We start from the raw sequence: 11,950 nt of genomic DNA on the forward strand, positions 1-11,950 counted from the left end.
ATGATTCCCAATCTAACGTTTCATTTATTCCTGGAGATAGAGTGGCTATTTTTAATTTTAGTGTAATCATCAGCTTTTGAAGCAGTTTCGTTTTTACTTCGTATTTGCTACTATCTGACCCCTTTAGGCTTTGCTTTTATTCCTTTGAAATCCTACTGAATTATACATTTAAATCCTTTCACTTATTCTTATAATGTGTTCTTTTCCTTTCTAGTTGACACTTTTTTCAGTGCCATGCTGCTTTCCTGAAATCTCTTTGTAGTTTGCTAAATGACTTTGGTTTTCTAATGACAGGCCAATTTCAATTTCCTTAAGGTCCTTTCTTAATCCATTATTTTCAGATTCCAGCCACTGATTTTTCTACTCCAGAAAAATCATCAGTTTAGTATTTTAGCATTCTCCCACCATAATCCCAGTAACAGGGGACTTGTATTATAAGTTTCACTTCATATAGCATACAATTATCTGAGTTAATATCGCAATATTAATAGCTCAATAATTAACTAATATATTGCAATATACTACCCATTACCCTGTAATATATTACCTCATATGTGTATTGCTCTGTAATAGATTACCCATTACTCCATGATCTGGAGGACTCTTTTCTTCTTCCACAGGAAAATGCCCAAAACCCATGTTATCTCCTACAGCATAGCCATGCACCTTTTTTAAAATTTACCCAGTCTTTTTCTTTCTGGTCTTGAACACGCTACATAATAATATTCACTACCAGACACATAAATTATGATAGGAATATTCAAAAAGATTGCCCCAAGAAAAATAAAAAATAAAAACTAGTCTGCTCTGTGTATCTCTACCTACCACTCTCCAGTAGAACTTCAAAGCATTAAAAGGTAGAAGTGCCTTTTAGAGGTTTATGAGTCAGGACCAAGAGTTAGACAATAGCCTTCTATTTGCTCAGTCCCTGCAGTAAAAAATAGAAAAATTCACCCTTGGCTACTTCCTCCTGGTAAGTATTTCTCCATTCATACCTTGATGATTCAGGTATTCCTCTTGAAGATTTTAAGACAAAATCAAAACCACTCTATATAACAAAATACTGAAACATATAAGCAGAGGGATAGAGATTGATAATCATTTTATGTGTGTCATTCACACCTACTGAGACAGAGCAAGAAGTGTAAATCTCAGCAGACTATCGGGGTTCTGAAAACCATCTCCTTGTCCTGCAGCCCCGTGGTCATGCTTCTCAGAGATCTTCCCCACTTGACTCCAACATTGTTATATCAAGTCATCTGTGTAAATAAGACTGATAGACTTGTAATGCAGGAGGGCTACTATTCCAGCCAGTTTTGCTAAGGACTAGACTGGAAGCACAGCGTTGTATTTGTTTACCCAATGAACAGAATCACAGAATCACAGAATTGTAGGGGTTGGAAGGGACCTCCAGAGATCATCGAGTCCAACCCCCCTGCCAAAGCAGGTTCCCTACACTAGGTCACACAGGTAGGCATCCAGGCAGGTCTTGAACATCTCCAGAGAAGGAGACTCCACCACCTCCCTGGGCAGCCATCTGCAGATCTCCCTGTGCAGAACATCTGCACAGAAATCTGATGTCATAGTTTGCCAGGAAATTCTACTGGAAGGGAGCTAAAATATTTAGCAAATTGATCAGTTTATCTGCCCCAAAGAGGATATGGAAGTGTGTTCAGTTATTGTTACTTCAGCTACAGTTCTTGTATGTCCTTATCAAATTGCTGATGTGGCAATTCAGCAGACTCCTACACAGCTTAAGATGCTGATTTGGCAATCCATACTCACTCGTATATAGCTTAAGTGGGACCATGAGGTTCTGCCTGAAGTTAACTAAGAGCCTGACTGCTAGTAATAGCTTTAGGAAAATGTATTTTCCCACAGAAGCCACTGGAACTTTTGTTGCCAAATTCAGTCAGCATAGAAATTAATTCTGCTGCTGGAGGTTAATATTTCTGTGTGGTTTGTATTGTCTATATCAGTGGTGTTTGTTTCTGATTTAAGTCACTGATAAGGGTCTTCATACAGAAAATATGTTTTTTTATTAGTCAGGAACAAAAAGGAATAACTTGAACCTCTCCTACTGCTTCTCGTATGTGTAGCATTGAAATACTGGCAAGACACCTTACTGAACTGTGTATCAGGAAGAAGCATGTAAAGAGGAAAGAAGGACTCAATCCAACACCAAAATAAGAAATTATTGTCAAGCAAGAAAGCTGAGCAGGTGCCCTCAGGTGCTGGGTATGTGCCTATATCTACTTCTGATCAGTGCGTAGGTCTTGAGTCTCTCACAATGATTTAGGTCTGCAGTAAAAGATGTCCTTGTGCTGAGGAGCTGCATGAGCTAGTAATCATAGGAAAGAATTAATGCACAGGGAACTGTACAAGCTGTAGTTTCCCTGTAATGCTCTAGCTGTGACTATTATTCACTTCTGTGATAGTTGCTTTCCTCATTTTTGAAATGTGACAATTTCTCTATTTTATTTTCAAAATAGGCCTCTCCGATTAAAAAAAAAAAAAAAAAAAAAAAAAAAAGTTCTTTAAAGCTGCATAGCAGATCACAAAATAAAATGAAGCAACATCACAAGTAATTAAGCACTAATCAATCATCAGTTTTTGGATTAACTAAAAGATCTTTGGCTGAGATCATGTTGTGAGGTCATGTTATGAGCTAGTAAATACTCTTCTTAACAGAGAAGAATAAGCGGCCATGTGGCCATGGCGAACAAAGTAAAACTATTTTGGTTGTGTACCTAAGTAAAGATGTACCTCCTCTCTTCATTTTTCCAGGTTCTGACAAGGGCAACAGCATTGACTTTGCACTGTTGGCTGTTACACCTGAAAATGTCTTTTAGTATTTATGTATCTTTTTATAAGTCAGGGTAAGTGCTTTCCAACAAAACAAGTGCACATACAACTGTAAGGCACAAATAAGGTAATTTTGAGAGGAGAAAGAAATGGAGCCAAATATTTGTATTTTCGGCGCTATCGCTTTTTTTCCCACCACCTTTGAAGTCTTTTCCTTCCAACCTATACCAATCAGAATCACAGAATCACAGAATTGCAAGGTTGGAAACGACCTGCAAGATCATCCAGTCCAACCACCCTCCTATTCCTAATAGTACCACAAGCTACTAAACCAAATCTCACAGCTCCTCATTCAGGCACCTCTTGAACACTACCAGGGACGGCAACTCCACCACCTCCCTGGGCAGCCATTGCAGTGCCTGACCACCCTCTGAGAGAAAAAGTTTCTCCTAATGTCCAACCTAAACCTCCTCTGGTACAACTTCTGGCCATTGTATAAATAAGTTTGAGAAGGAAAAAAAAAAAAAAAAAAAAGGTAGCTGATAGAAACAGTCTTGGGAAATCATCCCCTCAAGAAATAGTAGCATACCACTTAAAGAATTTTTCTCTCTTTTATTTTTATGGGAAAGGAAGATAGCAGCTGTGCGATGTCTTTCTGGTATTCTCTCACTGTGAGACCTTGGAATATTCTCTACCCTAAAGAAGTCAAGAAGCTTCTCTAAACTATGAAGGAAAGCTGGCCAGGACCAGACTACTGCACATGTAAAGACTGCTTGAAAACCTCTCTTACTCTCTATGCTCCTAAGTGAATTAAGAAAGGCATCCATTTCAAATCCCACAACACAAATACGTGGATTCTGAAGACACCAGCTAACTGTCTCTATTCACCTGTATCTCTACATTTGTACTGAATTTCAAGCAAGTACCTTCTCTAGTTGGATAAGAATATGACTTCTCAGCATGTCAGCCTCGAGTGAAATATAAACCATCATGAATGTCAAAGACTGTTTATTAGTTTTATTTTGCTCTTCACACTTGTAAGATACACTTGACACAGCAGACTTCTGGACAGCTTTTTCCAACAATAAAGGCAGTGTTTTCTACCGAAGGGCAACTATGTCTCTGCACACACTCTTGCTCTTAATAACATTAAAACTTCAGGAATTGATACACTTCTGTCTACAAAACACCACCACCACTATTGAGCAGCAAGTCTTTATGATGTTTCTGGTATTTCAGCTATCCCCTGACAGGTTTGCCATTGTGACTGTGGTGTAAACTAGCATAGGTTTTCTGTCCTGCTCTTGCACCAGCTCTGGATCTGACCACGGAATTGGGAATTGATCAAAGAAGAGAAAGAAAAAAGTATCAGATGACTGTGTTTCCATACAACAGGGCAAACTTCAACCATTCAGCAATCTATGAGGAAAACACCTGTAATTGTGTAGCACAAACTGTGAAGTACAATATCATTATAACAAGTTGTTAGTGTCTGTCTGTCTCTTTTCTGATGCAAATCAAAGCATCTGGAAAAGGGATCAGGATCATGCTGGCAAATATTCCAATATTTACAATAACTATGCAACATAGACAGACAAGGAGACCTTCCTGTTTCCTCTTCCAGATTACATTTCTGTCTTATAAAACTGACCTTATATGGTGGGATGCCTGGGGAAACACTGAAGGGGACGTGGTACCACCTGGAAAAGAATACATGTGACTTAGTCAGCCTACCCATCCCCTTCCCTGGGAAGTTTGTGCTTACCCATGTGTCTCGGAAATGCCACCAAAGCCCAACAAGCCGTTGGGATGCAAGGGTGTTACTAGAAATTAAAAGATTCCGTCTTGCCATTTCATCTTGATTTTCACTTCCTTTTCAAATTACTTTGTCTCTTGTGTCCTGTTAAATTGATTTGTTAAGCTAAATTTGTGCCAAATAAATAATGAGCTTCCTAATTAGCTTATGCAGAAGCAAGACAAGTATGAAATTATATCCAACCATCTTAGTGTCTGGGGCCCTATGAAAAACACACTGAAGATACCAGACGCTGTTCAACTCCTCAACACATTAGTTGCTACCATGTCAATTTCCAGAATTTTGATGCTGTGGCAAAGCAGTTACTTAAAATGCTTGTGAGAGCTCAGAGCTACGCTCTCGTCACAGCAGTCTCACAGCTGCAAACCACAAATGAAAATTCCACTAAGTAGTAGAGGAAAAATGTGCGTTTACATAAATCCTGTGAACAAATATCTGGCATACCTTTCTGAATTAATAGTTATTACTTTTTTTCACTCTAAGTAAATCTATAAAATAAGTCAGTAGGAACTTAGGAACTCTGACAACCTTACAAGCTTTTAGCAGGACTTAAGCCCCTGTGCCTGCTCTGGGGTAGGATTTCAGGCTCACACAGCATATAAGGGAACTGGAAAAAAATTGTCTTAGAGATCCAGAGGGAATCTTTGCCTCTATGTATTTAAAAGCAAAAAATTCATTGACCTCAGGCAGCTCAGCCTGTAGCCCTGAATTAACCTGATGGAGGAAAGAACCAAAATCTTTGTATGTTTGGTTGTATATATGTTATGTGTATATTTGTTCACTCCCCTAAGCAAAAGAACACATGTCATATCTGCTTCTGTTATTAATCGTGCTAACGCTAATGCTAATAGTATGCTTTTATGGACTTTCTTTAGTATTACTGATTTGCCCAGAACAACTTTTATATGGTCATATTTCTGACTAGGTGGACATACATCTGCCGCTGCTCTTTTCAAACATTGTTTTTAAGGAGAAATTCAGGAACATACATTTCTGTCAGGATTTAGATGATGAAAACAGTGCAGATGAAGCAGAATAAGTACCAGAAGCATTAATATCTAACCAAAGAACACAGCTAATCTATCAGCCATGACAAGTAGTTTCTGCTTGGGAGAAGTCTCATGGAAATACATTATGGAATGTAATTAGACACATGTATTAACACTTTTGTCAAGAAAGAGAACTACTTCTTAGATACTGTTGTTCACAATGAGATAAATAACCATATGGTATAGTTAGAAGCAGAATGAAGCACAGAAAAGGGGAGCTGTCCTCCAGATTTTACTTGAAGCTAGTCATGTTTCACTAGTAGGAAAAAAAAGACCTTATATTTAAACAACATCTTTATTTGCATCAAGTAAGATGCAGAGAAAAACACGGATTGTATGCCCAGAAGTTAAATAATTTAGGATATGACTAAAAACCCAAGAATTGGTCTGTCTAGTTCAATGCCAAGTCTCCACTACAGGTGAGGATCAGACAGGGAGGAGGAAAAAAACTGAAGCATTTATATTTTCTAAGAGCAAGGAACTTCTTTTCCCTGTCACAGTGAGGCACTGTGCCTTCAGGAACAATGATTTGGCTTACCCTCTCATTCAGTGAGATTAAGGATGTCCATTTAAAAATATGTTGCTGACACTTCTTAGAATTAAATTCATTATATTCTAAAATATATATATGTATGGCTAAAATCACATACACAAATATATATAACTATGTCTGTGCATAAAACTATATATAGGTAAAGGACAAAGGCAATATTAGTCATCTGAAATATCTCAAACAACTTCCAGTTTCCTCTTAAGTACCTCATCTTAACAGGGAAGATGGAAACATGCTTTGAAACTCAATTAAACAGAGCATTTAATGCTTTGTTAAGACAGACAAGTGCTACAGAGCATGAATAAAACACAGCAGGTGCAATAACAAACTACAAATTTAGTATATATATAATTATATATATAATATACATTTCATGTTACTGACATGAAACAAAAGTTCTCTCTGGCACCCATTTCACTAGTGGATTTATTATCTGTTTTAAAGAAAATACGACTGGATGGTCAAATTTTTGTGCTCAACATGAAAGCATAAAAGTAGTAGGAAAAAAATAGATCACATCAGAAAAATATGAATAACGTCACAACACATGACAACTATTGAGCACATTATTTTGAGAAATGAAATTATTCTGGGAATCATTTTGTGTTCAGTTGAAGAACTATTATCTTCAAATCTATATAAACTCATTTATTTTAAGTCATGTGTGCGTATGATTTGCTGCAATGTTGATATGTAAGGTCACTTTGAAACAAAATTAGTGAATGCAAACAATCCAGTTTAGATTGTTTAGATTAGATCCAAGTTAGATCTAAGTATCTTTGCTATCACCAGACTGAGGAAAAAGGAGCTCATTTTTTTCAAAGAATTTGGTCACAACCCAGATTCTGACTTTTATTTGAGATCTGTATCTAATGACATAACTTGGACAAGGGCTCAGAATGGGGGAAAGAGTGGGAAATAAACAATGATAGGGAGAGTAACTTAAGACTGAAAAACCAACTGTACAAAAGTTAAGCTGTCCCTGAGTGCTGGAGGGGAAGAAGACTGGTGTGGATGAACAGGGAACTTCTGAAACTCTAGGAGAAGAAGAGTTTCTGTCTACTGTGGAAGAAGGGACAAGAAACTCGAGGTGAGTATAAGGAAGCTGTTAGTATATGCAGGGATAAAATTAAACAGGAAAAAGCCCAGCTTGAATTCAACCTGGCCATTGCAATAAAAAAGACTTTTTACAGATGTATTAACAGTGAGAAAGGCTAAAGAGAATTTCCAGCCTTTGCTAGATGCAATGGAGAATGCGATCACTGAGGATAAGGAAGAGGTTCTCAATGCTTTCTTTACGTCTCTCTTTAAAAGTCAGACCATTTATCTTCAGGGCACTCTATCCTCTGTCCTGGAAGTCTGGGATGGGAAGCAAATTAACCTCCCCATGACTCAGTTGGAAAAAGTGAATGATCTTCTACTCCACCTGGACTGCCACAAGTCCATGGGCCAGATGGGATCCACCTGAGGGTTCTAAGGCAGCTGGCAGAGTTGATAGCCTAGGCTCCTTCACCATCTATCAGTGTTCCTGGCCAACTAACGAGGTCACAGGAGATCAGCACCTTGAGAACTGTGTTCGATTTTGGGGCCCTCACTACAAAAAAGACATTGAGGCCTTGGAACATGTCCAGAGAAAGGCAACAAAAGGTGAGGGGTCTGGAGCACAAGTCTTATGAGGAGAGGCTGGGAGCTGGGATTGTTTAGTGTGGAAAAGAGGAGGCTCAGGAGAGACCTCATTGCACTGTACAACTTCCTGAAGGGAGGTTGTGGTGAGCAGGGGTTTGGTCTCTTCTCCCAGGCAACAAAGAGGACCGAGGAAATGGTCACAAGTTGTGCCAGGGGAGATTTAGATTAGATATAAGGAAGAACTTTTTCACACAAAGAGTGGCACTGGAATGGCTGCCCAGGAGGGTTGTGGAGTCCTCGTCCCTGGCAGTGTTCAAGAGGCATCTGGATGGGAGCTATGAGATGTGGCTTAGTAGTTTGTGGTAGCAATGGTAATGGGAGGATAGTTGGACTAGATGAACTTCTGTGTTCTTTCCAATCTTGTGATTCTATGATTTTATGATTGGAGGCTTGCCAGTGTGACTCTCATATACAAGAGAGATTGTAAAGAGACCTCAGTAAAGCCTTTGACACTGTCTCCCCCAGCATTCTCCTGGGGAAACTGGCAGCCCACAGTTTGGACAGCTACAGAAAGAAAGAAAAGAGAGAAAAGAAAGAAGAGAAAGAGAGAAAGAAAGGAAGAAAAAAATGAAAGAAATGCCTTCACAAGAGCTTATTTCTGGGTGGAAGGTAAGGAAGCTTGCTAATGTGAAAGCTGACAGAAAGCAGCGTGCTCAGTGTGCTTGTCTTTTGCAGGGATAAACTAGACACTTTCTGCTAGTTGAAGGTGAGTAGGTTTAAGAAAATAATTAACGTCTACACAGTGGATATCTTGAAATGAGAGGAAGAAAAAGGAAAGGAAAAAGTAAAGGGAAAACTGCGTGTTTGTGCAACCCATTTGTTTTCCACCCACCACTTTTTGAACAGCCTGTGTACTCTCCTGTGCAATAATCAGGAACACCTCTGGTAAGGACTGGAGTGACACAGTTTTGCAAAATAGAGTGAGGGAAGCTATGTGAATACACCATACCCTCCCTACCACTTGTTTTTCCTCCTTCCAGAACCTCTCTCAGATTCATCTTCAGCAGGAACTGTTCCCTCTCCGTGGTCACTGAAATATATTATGTGAGACAGAATTTAGAGGTGTTGGCTGTGACTAGAATTTTTATCAGAATAGTCACATGTTCTTGCTTGAAATGGTGGCAAACTGAGTAGCCAAAGAGTGTTACATCCTTTTGGTAAATGGAATACCAGACAGACTAAAAAAAATTCTTTAAGACTTTGCAGAACATTAGTAAAAGAGAATAATTTCATGATAATTGAATCTGAGATTCAAGCACTTTGCTCCCAAGATCTTAAAATGACAGAGTGGGACAAAATTTGGCATGCTAAAATCTGTTAGCAAAAATGACAGGGGAAGAGCTAGCTTTTCAAATCCCTGCTTTTCCTCCTTATCTTGTGACATAATCAACCCTCTAAATGAACTTGGAATTTGGGTCATTAGCATTCACATACAACAGCAGTCATTAACAAGGTTTAATGATTATGCTGACTGTATTCAGTAAGTTGTAAGACTTACCTGGTCCTGGAGTGTTTCCTCTCCAGTGCTTCTTTTTTTCCTTTCATTAAGTGCCCCTATTATTTTATTTTCTGAGTCCCAGGAAAAGGCGTACAGAATTAAAGTGTTAGATAAAAAGCTTTCATTCTGGTAAGTGCTTAAGGGTAAGCTCACATAAACACTGGGAGAAAATAGAAATAACTCATTTCCATTCCTTTATTTCTGAGGAGTGACTGATTTCTCTGTCAACAGCTTAACAAAGCTGGACCAAAAGTTGTTGTTCCTCAAGTGAATAATAATGAGAAAAGAATGTGAATTGAGGAATCTTGTGCAATATATTGGCCTTTTCTTCAAATCAGGTAGCTTTTACACTAAAATGAAATAGAGGCTTGGCCCAAATAAGTCAGTGAAAATCTCCTGGCTTTGTGTTGGGTCTTAAAAGGGCCACCCTTTTTCTGGAAGTGGAGGAAAGAAGCTGCTGCTCTTTTCTATCTCATTAACTCTTCTTATAAATCACCATTTTCACTGTGAAGTTTTCTTTGTCTTTCTAGTGATGATTTTAAGGACCTACAGTGTAACAATATGCAACCAGAGAGTGCAGCCGAGATTTATTTTCTTCCTTCGAACAAGCAGCATCTCGCCTCAAAGACGCCCCTCAGGCTTACAGGCTATCCATGAGGAGCTGCGACAGTGCTCATAAATCAACGCAGAAATTAGTAACAATATGTAACATCACAGTTACTATGAATGTTGTTTCTGTCAGGTCACTGCCCTCAATATCCTACAGTCCACACCACTGTCCAGCAGATGACTCTGTAATCTTCACAACAGCAAGACGGCAAGATGAATGCAACGTATCATGTATAATATTTTAATACTTCTTTTTTTACTCTTAGACGAACAAAATAAGGCCACTGATATGTGTCTCAAGTATACAAATTTCCAACGAGGGAAAAGTCAATAGAGAAAGCAACCTGATCTAAGACTTCTGACAGGTGAAGTAAGCGAAAAACAAGCCAAGGAATTACCTCATTGCGGATGATGATTCCTGTGGTATAGACAAGGTCTGTCATAAGCTGTTTTGTTGCAATCAGACAACAGGCAACCAAGAGATGCAAGATCCGTCATCCTCCAATTTCAGGTGTACTCCAGACAGACCACCTGAACATATACATTTTGACACCTGAGAGTGTGAGAGCCTGAGGGGCAGAATTATTCTGCTCAAGGCTTTTGTATAATAAAATCAGTTTCCTCCTCCATAAGAACATGCATTAAATTTTGTGTTATATTTTGTAACATTAATTTTGAGCAGAAATTCTGTGCCACTTAGGGACATGGTTTAGTGGTGAACATAGTAGTGTCAGGTTGGTTATGGGCAGACGATCTTTAGAGACTTTTCCATCCTAACTGATTCTTCAGTTTTATGGCAGGAAGGAACGTACAGCACTTTGTGAAGACATCCAAAGGATCACTGGGAACGTGTGGTAAAGATGACTTTATAGTGGTGAATATAAATCGCAGAAACTCAAGCCTCAAAATCCCAGACAGGGGTAGCCAGAGGAACCCATGGCAGCCAGTGAAGCTGTCAGTCTTGACCTAGAAATAAAAGACAAGAGTCAGTTCCCTGGAACACAAAACAGGATGGAAAAAGAAACCCTCCCAGTCACCTGTGGGGACAAAAGCTATGCACAGCTTACTTCTGACAGGAAAAGCTATTTGGCTGTAAAGATGATCAGTGTTTGGAGGGTTACCCTGAGCCAGCAGTACCTTCTCCAGGGCTCAGCAAGAGGCTCCAGTTCTTTTGATCATAACTACACAAATCCAAAGAGCAGACCACAACAACAGTGCAACATGAAGTACAGCAAGAAGCCCTGCATGGAAATACAGCTTTCCCTCAAATCCAGGGGAACATTAAAAAGTATCACAGCATTTCATCCAAAAAACGAATTACAGCTTCTTTTTGACCACTTAGAAATAATGTATTACATCACTCAAGCTAAAATATCAAAAAAAAAAAAAAAAAAAAAAAAAGATGCATATGTCACTATTAAAATAATCAAATTAGCAGACTGAAATGACAACCAACCTGGACCAGTGTAATGGCACCACTGACCCTGTCTGCTCTTCTTCTTCATGTCTCTTCAAGTATTTCTGTTTTGTTCTTTGCATTTTTTTCTCTAGAAACATTTATTTTAAGATAAAATACATCATATATCGATTTGTTTATGGGTTTATGTTTGTTTATTATATTTTTTTACAATCCATTAGGTTTATAAACTCTCTTTCATCTGTCTGTTTCATTTATTTGAGCTACAATATATCAGATGGGATTAGTTGCTTAGCAACTTTTCAGTGGCAGAATCTATTTAGGAGAATTTGCAACGCTCCTACTAGAGGTCAGAAAAATTTATAATAACGTAAGCCAACCAGAAAATGTGTTTCAGCAACAAAGATTTCTCACAAGGCTTCTGTTTCAATAGGAGAGGATTGCAGATTTCCACTAGAATATTCTTCATGCAAAGGGATAAGGTACATGTAATATGGAGGAAGTAATAGGAAAGCAG

This window comes from Tetrao urogallus, assembly GCF_951394365.1.
Source record: "Tetrao urogallus genome assembly, chromosome: Z".
NCBI lineage: Eukaryota > Metazoa > Chordata > Aves > Galliformes > Phasianidae > Tetrao > Tetrao urogallus.